The 13,729-nt window shown below is 37.4% G+C and overlaps 1 protein-coding gene across 1 annotated transcript in view; it reads left to right on the top strand.

Moving 5' to 3' along the window:
• LOC122803943 (epithelial cell adhesion molecule-like) overlaps positions 1 to 13,729 on the top strand; it is a 297,939-nt gene that overhangs the window by 75,765 nt on the left and 208,445 nt on the right. The window lies entirely within an intron of this gene.

The raw sequence follows: 13,729 nt of genomic DNA, 5'->3' as shown, positions 1-13,729 counted from the left end.
TTTCAACAGTGGGTGGGCCTAGATGACGTGGCTCACTCCTATTGGTTAATGATTTTTTCCTTTGGCCAGGAATAAATGCTCCCCTTAAAGAAGTCTGTCAAGTCCCATTTAAGTTTCTTTTGCTTGATAGCAATAAGCTTTTCCTCGAATAGCTTTAAACGATCCATTGCTTCAGATAGAAGCTTTGTATGTTGATTTAGTTCAACTGTAAAAGTTAATACATGTGCTCAATTTCAAGGCTCAATTCATGTTCAACTGGCTGAAAAAAACAGTTCATTAATTCCATGTATCTGTAAGAGCAACTTAGGTTTATGAGTTGCCAGCGTCTAAGTAGATCAGAAAATATTTCTCCATAGGATGGCATCTTTAATATTCTTAGCCCCCTAGGGACCACTTTATGGTGCAAGTAAGCTGAAAAGCTCAAACGTTGCCACTGTAAACGTTTGAACTTAATAACAGTCTGTTCAAATTTGCTCACCTTCACTTTATATTGTGTAGTCAGCTCAGTATCCATGACTGAAACGTTCTCTGTTTCTTCAAGATTTATGCCAAAAGTACTTAATAATGGATTGTTACTTACATCCATGAGATCCGCTACAGGGCATAGTTTGGTGGCTGGCATATTACTTGTTGAAGGCAAAATTATGTAGGAAATATGTGAGCATATCCAAAGGTGTCAACCATGCACCAGATAAAACCAAGTGCAAAACGAACACAGTATGCTGGTTGTAAATTCAGCAGCTCCAAAAACAACAAAACAAATGAAGAAATAAATTACTGCTGAAACCACAGTTGAATAGTCTCTTTAATAACAGGCAGGAATATCTTTCACCAAAAAGGCTTCTTCAGGCATCACATACAAAAAAGAATACAAGCTGTTTAAATAATCAAACTAATCACATGATAGCATTCAGTAAAATACTAATTAGCAAAATAAAAGCATCTGCTTGAAAAAACTTTTGCTTAAAAAATATTTTATATAAAATTTAAGCAGCTATATTTCTACAAAATCTATTAAAATATTAAACTTGTGCATGTATTTTATATATATATATATATATATATATATATATATATGTGTGTGTGTGTGTGTGTGTGTGTAGGTTTATCTGGTAAGAAATGCAGAAACAATTGATTCACAAATTACTGAAAGGCTTATAGTAGCACAAACAACTTATTTCAGCTTTTCCCGGTTAGGGGTCACCACACCAGATCATCTGTCTACTCATAACTGGCTGTTGAGTTTTACGATGTCAAGTTGCCCACCCGGCACCCAACCTTCCACAGAAGGCACACACACACACAGACTCACACCTAGGGCCAGTTTAGAGTGTCCAATCCACCTACAGCATGTCTTTGGGATGTGTGAGGAAACCGGAGCACCCGGAGGAAACCCAAGTGACCACAGGGAGGACATGCAGACTCCATACAGAAGGTACCCCAGCCAAGGATTGAACCAGAGAACTTCTTGCAGTTAATGTCCTATGGGACTTTTTCATGAAAATGACAAAACTCTGTACCTTTTTGTATTTTATGGAACCTTGGAAAATACTCTTCATTAGATCACTTTCAATGAAATACATCTGCTATATGTTTTCAGTTTTGTTCTTTTGTGAACATGAAGAGAATGGAGAACAGAGAAATGACATACTGCTTCTGGAATCTTCTGTAGTCTCTGTATTTGAGTACTATGTTTAGATCTGTTTAATGTTTTTTCCTCATGATTTTTACCATGGAACATCAATGAGCATGGATATTATCCAGCTGGGCATTGTGGATCATCATACATAAGGCAGTCAGTAAACAAAACTTTTGGCCTTTGTTATTACAGGTTTTGGTGGATTTTGGTTATCAGTTAGTAAACAAATGAATAAAAGCTTTCTATCCGTCCATAACTCGTCTGTTCATGAGCTGATTTCCCAAGCAGTTTATGGACACAGGCCAAATCCAGAAGATTTTATATGCAAAATGCTAAGGTATTTGGGTGAGAGACAAAATAAACAGGTGTTAATGTTTGACATTAACACAAGAAGGCAGGTTATTGCTTAACTCAAGTGTGTAGCCATGCACCTATAATATGCACAGTTGCTTAAGGCAGTTTTTTATGTTAATATACAGCAGCTTGTCAATTAGTCAATTATCTGGACTGTGTTTTCCAGGGTTACATCTGAAATAGAGTGTGTATGTATGTGTGTGTGTGTGTGTGTGTGTGTGTGTGTGTGTGTTTGTTAAAGTTAACATGCATTTGTGGTTATATAGCCAGAACAGCAACTGTTTCACAGGCATGTACTGGTTGCTGATACAGTGCTTGGACAAAAAAGAAACAGCTCTATAAATGTGTTGTGATAATCCAGTCTTTGCTTCTAGATATGTAAACTATAAGCAGCTACATTGATTGAAATGCTCAGATATTAACAGTTCCCCTACTTTACACATGGAGTGAGTGGCTTTCCTCAAAACCATCTCTCCCATGTACACACCAGTTCTGTGTTACACGCACCCAGCACCAGGTCTGTGTTACATGCACCCAACACCAGGTCTGAGCTATATACACTCCACATCAAATCTGTGTCACATGCACCCAAAAGCAGGTCTAAGCTATATACATTGCACATCAGATCTATGTTACATGCACCCAACACCAGGTCTGTATTACATCCATAAATTACCAGGTCTGTGTTACATCCATCCAATACCAGGTCTGAGCTATATAAACTCCACATCAAATCTGTGTTACATGCACCCAAAAGCAGGTCTAAGCTATATACACTGCACATCAGATCTGTGTTACATGTTCCCAGCACCAGATGTCTGCATGCACACATCACCAGTTTTGTGTGACATGCACACCAAATCAGGACTGTGTTACATGCACACAACACCAGATCTATGTTACAGGTATGCCAAACTAGGTCTATAAGACATGCACAGAACACCAAATCTATGTTACATGTCTACATTACATGCATACATCATAAGGTCTGTTTTACATGCACCCAACACCATGCATCTGTTACATGCAGACATCAGCAGGTAGGTCTGTGTTATGTGCACACTTCACCAGGACTGTATTACATGCAGACATCAGTAGGTAGGTCTGTGTTATGTGCACACATCGCCAGGCCTGTGTTACGTGCACCCATCAGCAGGTAGGTTTGTGTTATGTGCACACATCACCAGGACTGTGTCACGTGCACACCCAGTGGTATACCTAGTATATTTGACACCCGGAATTGAGAATGTTTTTAACCCCCCCCCCCGAGCAGGCATTTTTTTAACAGACCCCCATGCATGACATTTTTTTCTAATACTCTCCCTCTCCTCTATAACAATCCTTAAGCACAACCACAGTGACGAGCCATAACAGCCATAACACGATTCTTGTCACCTCCTCCCCTCCAAAACAAAAAAAGAAAATAACAATGTATTTTAAAATCAAAAAAACTTTCAGTCCAGTAGTCTATAAAATGAAATGAAACAATGTGACTAATCCAGTTAAATAACAACAAGTAAAAATAAATGTTAAATTTGTTGTATTTCTGCAGTGCAAGACAAGGACACTAAACTGATTTTTAAAATACCATGCGCTTCTCTCCTGTCTCAACTAATCCTCCCAGGCTTTCTTTTTTGTATTTCCTTCAGTCTGACTGCACAATTCTATGCACAGCTGCAAGCATACAAAAATAAAGAAAAATGTTTATGTTGAGCTTTTCACATTTTGAAGATGAAAAGCATATAAAATGGCCTGGGCAAATGGGAAAATAATTGAAAACTACATTGACTATTGAAAAATGTAAGTGCATGCCTGCCCAGAAGGTTGTATTTGAGAAGCCCCCCCCCCATACTGTTTGCACCTGGGGTAGACTGCACTCTCCTCCCCCCAATAACACACTTTTGTGCATACCTCACTAAGTCCATATGATATATACACAATAACAGATCTATGTTACATGTCTACATTACATGCATACATCATCAGGTCTGTGTTACATGCACACCACACCAAGTCTGCTCTACATGTACTCACCAGGCCTGTGTTATGTGCACAAATCACCAAGTCTGTGTGACATGCACACCAAACTAAACATGCATTACACACCGACCCCACCAGATCAGTGTTACACATCCTCAACACCAGGTCTGTTACATACACACAACACCAGATCTGTGTTACATGCACACAACACCAAGTCTGTGTTATATGCACACATCACCCTGTCTGTGCTACATGCACCCACCACCACATCTGTGTTACATGCACCCACCACCACTTCTGTGTTACACGCACCCACCACCACATTGGTGTTACATGCACACAACACCAAGTCTGTGTTAAATACACCCAATACCATGCTCTGTGTTAGCTTGTGATACTTAAACCAGAGAGCTTTAAACAAGAGTCAGATGTAAGAACATGACATTTAATTGTGTAATTTTACTGGGTTGGGCAGATACGTATGACAAAGCAAAGTATTTCAGACTTTCCCAAGAAATAATGCTCAGTTGTAGAAAAATATTACTGTTTTACCTCCATCCTGTTTTTCTGTCATTCAGATACACACACATCATCATCCATCATCATCAGCCCCATTTTTCTTACTTTCTACACACATCATCGTCATCATCATCATCAGCCCCCTTTTTCTTACTTTCTACACACACATCATCATCATCATCATGATCAGCCCCCTTTTCGTACTTTCTACATGGGGTCGGGGTATTGAGTTCACCATCTCCCTTGATGGTCGGGGTATTGTGTTCACCATCTCCCTTGATGGTCTGGGTATTGTGTTCACCATCTCCCTTGATGGTCGGGGTATTGTGTTCACCATCTCCCTTGATGGTCGGGGTATTGTGTTCACCATCTCCCTTGATGGTCGGGGTATTGTGTTCACCATCTCCCTTGATGGTCGGGGTATTGTGTTCACCATCTCCCTTGATGGTCGGGGTATTGTGTTCACCATCTCCCTTGATGGTCGGGGTATTGTGTTCACCATCTCCCGTGATCCAGTGCCTCCATTCATGCCTGTCTGTCACGGATCTTATCTCACACCATCCAGTCACCTCTTTGCTGGATGTCCTCGCTTCCTCTTCCAAATCTTCTTCACCAGATTATCTTCTGCTTTTCTGCACATGTGCCCAAACTACCATAATCTGTTCTCTTTGATCTTTTCTGCAATTGGAGCTACTTTGGCTTCTGCTCTTATGTCCTCATTTCTTCATCTGTCCCACAGTGTGCATCCTACCACCTTTCTTAGGCACTTCATTTCCATCACCTCTAGCTTCCTCATCTACTCTGCCATTACTGCCCAGGCTTTTGTAAGATACAGTAGTCCTGGTCACACCACTCTCTTGTACACCTTACTTTTCAGCTTCTTTGGCATTCTGCTGTCGTAGACTACACCTGAGACTCTATGCCAGTTGGCTGCAGCCCCTCTGATTCTAGCTTTGACCTCTTCATTCAGACTTCTCTGCTCCTCAACCAACCACCCAGATACTTGAAGCTGTTAACCTGTTGCACTATCTTCCCTTCTATCTCAATTCTCAGCTTCTTCTTATTTCCCCAGTTTGCTGCCATTAACAGTGTCTTATCTGTGTTTAGCTTTATCCCATGTGCCTTCAATGTTGCATTCCATTCCATTCTCATATCCTTTGCTGAAGTTTTTGCTCAGAGTCTGCCTGTAGTGTCACATCATTTGCATAGAGCAACTTTGTTGATCTGTCCCCTCCAAGCTGTTTTTATAAGATGGTATCATTATTAAATGTTTTTCCATAACTCTGTGATTATATCTTCACCATTACCTTCTATGTTCCACTCTTTTTCATTTATTCTTTTTTATTCCTTTTGCTATCTTAATATACTATTTACTTTCTTCAACTTCTTTCCATAGTTGGTCTGAAAATACAGAGCTTACTATGCATTCTATTATTTTTTATCCCTTCTGATAATATAATATAATATAATATAAACTCTGTTTTAAACACATTTCTTGTTACAAATTCATCCCTTTCCATAAATACTACTTTCCACATTTTATTACTTCCTTCATTATTTTTATATCTTTTCCCTTTTTCATTCTAACTTCTCTCAAATGACAATTAAAATCTGTTGTTATTATTATATTCATGTTCACTTTAACATAATCTAATATTTGTTGAAATAATCGTTCCCTTTCTCTATCACATACGTATATGTTGCTATAATTCTGTGCATCTTTTCTTGCCATTTGATGTCTAGGATAGTGAATCTACTCATTCTTATGAACATTTTGTCTAATATTTTAACTGTTTTCCTGCATAAAATTGCAATTCCAGAACAAGATTCATCTCACAAATTCCTCACATATGCCTATTCCATAATTTATCTGCCTATAATCTTCATTTGTTTTAAATTGTGTATTTTCAAATATAATTATGTCCACATCAGAAATTGCCACCATTTTATTATTCATCTTCTCCTTGCTATATTTATAAGACTCTACAGTTACAGATAATACTCAAGTTATTCCTTCTGTTATTTTTAATTTGCCAGATATTATATAGATTTCCTTTTACTTTCTTACTTCTTTTTATTCATTTCCATTCTTTTTTCCTGTACAAATTACTGTTTAAAACGTTTTTTTCCTGTCTTGAACCCTTTTACCCGTAAAAGTTTACTTTTTATCAAAGTCCAATTTATCTATATCTGTTCCATCACTAACTTCTGATAATTTTCTACATCTGTCTGGTTCTTCTTTACTAGCTTCCTTTCCTTCTCTCATTTTTATTTTCTCCCTTTGTTTTATTTTCTCCCTTTGTTTTATTTATTTTCTCCCTTTGTTTTATTTTCTCCCTTTGTTTTATTTTCTCCCTTTGTTTTATTTTCTCCCTTTGTTTTATTTTCTCCCTTTGTTTGATTTTCTCCCTATGTTTTTATTTTCTCCCTTTGTTTTATTTTCTCCCTTTGTTTGATTTTCTCCTTTTTCCTTTTCTATGTCTGTACAATATATTGCTAAATGCCATTTTTGTTTACATTTATGACATTCCAGCTCAGAATTTCTTGCTCCATGTTTCAGTTTTCCACAAATATATCATCTTTTTTCACAATTATTCACAAAATGCCCTACTTTTCCACATATAAAACATGTTTTAACTTTACCTCAGTACGGTAATAAGCCTCTATTCTCTTCCACATCTATAACACTTGCTATATGTATGATTTTATCATTTTCCATTTTCAAAATAACATTACTGTTCCAACCCCCTTTCCCCCTATCATCATAAACTTTTACCATGTCCAATACTGCTTTGCAAATGTCCTTCAAATATCTTTTTAAAGTCTCTTTTTCAGTCTCTGTTTGAAACTGTATATGTAACATTTTATTTGTCTCTCTGATTGCAGTCTTTATAATGTAGTCATTCTATGGACTGTCATTTTTCTTCTTTTTTGAAATGCACTAATCAAATTCTTCATTTGCACAGTTTCATATATAATGTCACAAAAGTCTCTCTATTTATAAGAATAAATGCTCTTACCTCTTGAACTGTAGACAAAACAACCTCATTACCACAATCAAAAGAACATTCTGGAGGGACAAGTTCCTCACCCAGAGACTGCCCATGCTCTGAAATAGACTTCCCATACATGTCAAGCAGAGCACCTCAATGGCTCTCTTCAAGAAAAATCTTGTTGAGTGGATGGATAATAGAAAGTTCACCCCGGGGATCACTCCAGTGGCTCTGCTTGATAGAGGCACTGGGAACTAACATCAGGCGGCACGATGTCAGGGCACTTCTATGGGCTAGGCTTGTAAAGGCTCCAGGGCCATTAGCCTAGTACACACCTATGAGCCCATGAACACTGTCCCATACTTTGTACCTGTTCAAAGGAGCTTCACATTTACTTTGCCGTCTTATCACCAGTTTTCTTTTATTTACCTTTTTTAGCTCACTTTTCTCCTTCAGTGTACATGCCACCATCTCAGCATAGGTTTTCTTCTTTTTTCCTCCATATGCTACCTCCATTACAACTTGTTCCCTTGTTTTTTTCATTATTTATCCCCACGATGCTTCACTGCTGCTCTTGGGGTTTGCTCTGAATAATCATTTTCCTGTAACACATCTATTAGCTTCTTTATTTGACTAAGCAAAAAGATTTTGTTGAAACAATATCACCAAATCTACAATAAAGCTATCTCCTGAGCCAGCATTAATCTCTGCTCCATCACTTTCTGCTTCAATGACGTGCAGATGTCCTCCCAACCACCACTGCACTAGGACCAGGATGTGTGCTTATAATCGCTGGCAAAATTTGTTGCAATTACTGTAAAGAGTAGGGGAAGTTCCCTGATACCCTGGCCAGATTTCCCCTACTAGTATGAATACCACCTCAGGTCTCCCCTGTAAAGAGACTACTAGCCTAGTGGGGCTAACCTGGTCACCAAAGGATAAAAAAATTGATACATACCCTTACTAAGCCATTGCCTAAGGATCATATAACTAATCACAATAGAGAGAGACAGAGAGAGAGAAAGACAGACAAGGAGGAAGGTGTTCCAAAACATCTGTATGACAAAAAGAAGACTGTCCTGTACTGTGTAGATATTCCCTTATTATGATGTTAGGGGTTACCACAAGATCACACAAAGAAGAGCAAGAGACTGTAGAAGGTGTATTATAAAAATCCAAGCTAATCTAAACTGATGTGGACTTCATACACCAGTCAACTTTTAAGTCATGGTAAGGAAATTTGTCTTCATGCAATATCTGAGACAATTTTTTTTTTACTTTCAAGACAGACCTTGCTGGTAGAATTTGGTGTCTCTGTTAGAGCAGTGATGACCTCCAGTTTCTGCAAACCTTGTCTTAGTAAATTGCTAAACCAATTTTTCAGATATGGTAGAATTATTTAAAAATGTAAAGTTCTATGTTTGTTCTATCAATGATTTGTTTTATACAGGATGATAGTAACACATTTTTGATCATTTTATGACAGAATTAAACGGGAGTAATATTTTTTTCATTTACTTCTTCAGACACGTAAGATAACACTCATTATGTGGATGTGCAAGCGTGGATTGACAGATAAAGCAGGAATTTCTCTCCATAGTGCAGAAGAAACCACCATTTGTTAACATTTTCTTGCACAGTGATAGCTAACATTCAAAATATGTTAAAAGAATGTGTTTAGGAACCAGATAATCAAGTTATGGTTTATGACAGATGATGGCTATTTCAGGACTGGCATACAAAAACTTTAGTAATATTTTTTTAAATGAAGGCTCTACCGTGTGGTGCTTTCTGACTGTACTGTCAAAACATGTTAGAATAAACACCTGCGGGTATGTAGGACAGGGTGATTTATCTAACAAAGGAGGATATAATTTAGCAATATGTTTCCTATAATGCAGACAGCTTTAGCATTAAAGGTATTATTAAAAGTAACTTAACATTTTAATGGCCAGTGATGAATTATGCAAGTCTGTGGGAATGACCCATAAATTATAAACAACAGCAGTAGTTGCAGAAGGAGGAATCCATAGTAGACATTTCCACCACACTGATACGGATAAAACAAAGGGGGCTTACAAGGGTGGCACCTCCATATATTGCATGTATGTTTACAAATGTTCGTTGTTATTTAATTACTTTGATGAATCTTTTGAGGTTCGCAAACATTGAGTGCAATAGCACTGGTTTTATAGTAATTAGGTGTTCTGTGTGTGAAAGTGTTTACGTAGGTTAAAAGTAGGAGACTGACTCAACATACTAAGAACACAAATTATATAAGCACACCATCTGATGAAATTCATGCAGAATGTTTTTATGCTCTGAAGTAGATGGTGACCAGGGTTGATGACTATGATGCAGTTTAGAATACAAAGAGTAGAGGTGGTAAATCATTTTAAATTCCTGTCACTTCTAGAGGTTAAAGGAACACATAAGTATAAATAGTTTTCTAAATTGGGACCACTAAGATAATGTGTTAATTTTATTACTTTTTAAATTTTAGCTTAATGCTTATATTATGGCTCGGATTCAGAATGGCTTACCGTGATGTGGAAACCTTAACTTGGAAAGTTTCTGCGTAATGCTAAGACTTTCTGATTCAAAGACCACTCTTCTGTTGAGGTTTTCCCCTCATGGCTGCTTGAAGAACAGGGAGTGATCTCACAAAGCTGCATGCTAATGCATCAGTTTCTGGGGTAAGCTAATGCTAATTAGCCGATGGCTGTCTCTTCCAGAAATGTGTGCAGCTTTTGATTTGCTCTGCCAAGCAATTCAGAATGAGTCAGGGATTGGGGGTTTGGCATAATGGTTAAGGTGTTTACCTTACAGATGCAAGGTGCAAGGTTTGATTCTCAAATGGGATAATTGGCAAGGCTTAAAAGGGCCCACAAGTACCATTAGCATAGTGATAGCCTATCAACTCAGCTGAGTAAAATTTTCCTGTAGGAGGAAAATGTGACACCCATAAAAACATAACAGTCACTCATGGTGCAGATAACATCCATAAAAACATAACAGCCACTCATGGTGTAGAAAAGTTTAGTGAAGGCATGAGGGTGGGTGGTGGGAGCTGTTAGTATATGCTTGCATGTAAATGTGTGTGCGTGCGTCTGTAGAGGCATGAATGAGGTTGCATAAATGTGTGTGTGTGTGTGTGTGTATGTGTGTGTGTGTGTGTGTGTGTGTGTGTGTGTGTGTGTGTGTGTGTGTGTGTGTGTGTGCATGTGCGTCTCTGTGCACATTTGACTATATGTCTGCCTGGATTGTCATACCAGGTGGTTAGGAAGAGAATTGAGAATGTGGTAGTGAGTATGTGTTGGAGCATGCCTGTCAGTGAATGTTTCTGTGAGTGTGAGGCAGTGTGGGCTGGGCTGTTTATGAATGAGTGTGTGTGTGTGTGTGTGTGTGTGTGTGTGTGTGTGTGTGTGTGTGTGTCGGGGAGGTGCACACATGTGCAGGTCCATGTGGCCATAGTTATCAGAATGCATGGGTATATAAGTGTAGGGGGGCCATTACTAACATGATGCATGGGCCACTAGAGAGACCACTAGTGCAGTCGTAGAGGGGCTATTACTAACTTGATGCTTGGGCTACTAGAGAACATCACTAGTGCAGTCCTTGGGGGGGGGGCCGTTACTAACATGATGCATGAACCACTAGAGAGGCGACTAACATGATGGACGGGCCACTAGAGAGACCACTAGTACAGTCATAGGGGGGGCCATTGCTAACATGATGCACGGGCCACTGGAGAGACCACTAGTGTAGTTGTAGGGGGCCGTTACTAATATGATGCATAGGCCACTAGAAAGACCATTAGTACAGTCAGGTCCGATAGTGCAGCATTTGATTCTGAGACAAACTGCTGAGCCAATAATGAGGGCATTCTCATTGTAACCTTACACGTTTTCACTCCTTTACACTAATTGACCAGCCAGCACTCAGCATTTAACATGAGAGGTGAGGATTTTAGGGAATCCCAGGATTTGTCTTTTAATCAGGAAAACATTAACTTAAGGAAATACCTTTCAACTGATACACTGACTTTCAGTTTGAATGTAAAATTTTTAGTAGCGTGATTTTAATAGTAGGCACAAAATAAAGAGAAAAGGGGCTTCTAGGTAGATGGATTGATTTGAATAGTGCAGTTTTATTTTGTTCTTATTCTGATGAAGCCTCAGATATTGCATGGATATGAAACCACCTAATGTATAATAAAGTTGACTGTTGTCTGCTTACAAGAACATCAATAAACTTTAGCTCTAGGCATATTCCATGTATCTAAACCTTTACTCTAGATTGCAGTACAGGGAATTAATTTAATTACTTACTTCACCAGCAATATTTAAAAATAGTCAGAGAACATTTTGCTTTATTAAAATTTAGATCAAGTGAAAACTGGTTACAGACCTTTAATGGTCACTTTGCTCCTGGAGTCAATGAACTTTGAGCTATAAACTGTGAATGCATCTTAGATCATAACATTAGTTAGATGATATGCACACGGCTTTAAAATATGTCCACTGATGCGGCCTGAAGTACCTCCTTTAAAACCTTGAGACTTAATTTAATTCCTGTTCACTCAGCTGTTTACCTCTGTTTGTTACAATGCTTTTATTAGGGCATGAACTCGATACTCTGTACAAACAATTTTGTTGGGTCTTGGTTAGAAAGCAGAAATCATCTGGACAATCTATCTAGCCCACATTCATTCTTTTTCAGGAATAGAATGATCATTCCTAATATATATATATATATATATATATATATATATATATATATATATATATATATATATATATATATATATATATACACACACACACACACACACACACATATATATATATATATATATATATATATATATATATATATATATATATATATATGTATATGTATGTATATATCTATATATTATCCCCTGCCAACATATTAGGTTATCTCAGCTGGCATTTCAAAACCAGAACAGTGCATATATACAGTATGCATACTTATATACACCACTTGCATCATATGCAATTAGTAATTTAAAAAGTAATGCTGCTAAGTATTTTTAGTTTTACATGTGTAGAAAAGCTGTAATTTTATAACTGTTACATTATGTAGCTTGCTGCAATGAGCATCTTTAATGCCATTAAAACAGATACAAATAAAACGCCTGAAAACTAGCCAGCTATTTGTGTCTGATTGCTGTCAGTATTGATAGAAACATGCCCTTCTCATTTTTATTGCATTGCACTTCATCTAACCCAGAATAAATACAAACATTAAAATAAAAAATAAAAAAAATAAAAACAGAAACAAATTTTTTATTTTATTTTTTTTGCAAGGGGAGCCACCCTACTGACCCCATGTAGGAGGATGTGCCTCCACCTTCTAACTTATGTAGAACAACTCCACGGTTACCTACAGAGGGAGAAAAGTAAAAAATCACTGGGACTGCACCACCATCTTGCACAATCCAGCACACTGTGATAAAGCAAACTGCAATATTACTTGTATATCTTCAAGAAAACTCATTTTAGTGATCAAAAATCATAAGCATTCCTAATTATCAGTTATAACTGGTAGAATGTACTAGAAATATCATTAGATCAGCTATGATTAGATCGCCTTGAAAGGATTCATTTCTCTCAGTTAAACAGTTTTACAAGTACATGTAGCTTAATGAAAGTGATGACATGAAAAAAAGCTGCTTTTAGCGTATACTGTTTGCATTTAAAAGTGCTAAATTTTGTGATGAAATGCATACCGTTCCCTGATTTTAATAGTGAATAAGTTGTTGACACAGCTACTTGCTAAGTCCCACAGGAAAGCAATACAATAAGAGAAATATGTGACTAGCTGTAAAACAACACTTTTCGTATACTGTTAATCAGATACAGATGGCTTAAATGTTTTTCAGATTCAAGTCATCATTGAGGCCATTTCATTTCCAACTGCTAGAACAAGGTTAATACTATAAAAACATACTTTGGAATGTTTGATAGCAAAAAATGATTAAATGTTGGAATGCAAAATGGAGAAAGCAGAAGCCAAGAAAGCATTAACTACCTAAGCTTAACAGATCCCTTTGTGCGATCTACACTGCATTAAATGATCTGCATTTGAGCTACATGAGGTTTCTAACAATGTTTAGATAAAAATTTGTAATTTTAGTACATTATGACATTTGAGGCTTGCATTCATGGACACCTTGCAAACTTTGCTGGCCTCTACATCTTGAATTGGCTGCAAG

Source organism: Protopterus annectens, chromosome 6.part0, assembly GCF_019279795.1.
Source record: "Protopterus annectens isolate FY-2018-M chromosome 6.part0, PAN1.0, whole genome shotgun sequence".
In the NCBI taxonomy this organism is placed as follows: Eukaryota; Metazoa; Chordata; order Ceratodontiformes; family Protopteridae; genus Protopterus; species Protopterus annectens.
The sequence above is the reverse complement of the archived record's forward strand: the minus strand, read 5'-3'. Positions and strand labels throughout refer to the sequence as shown.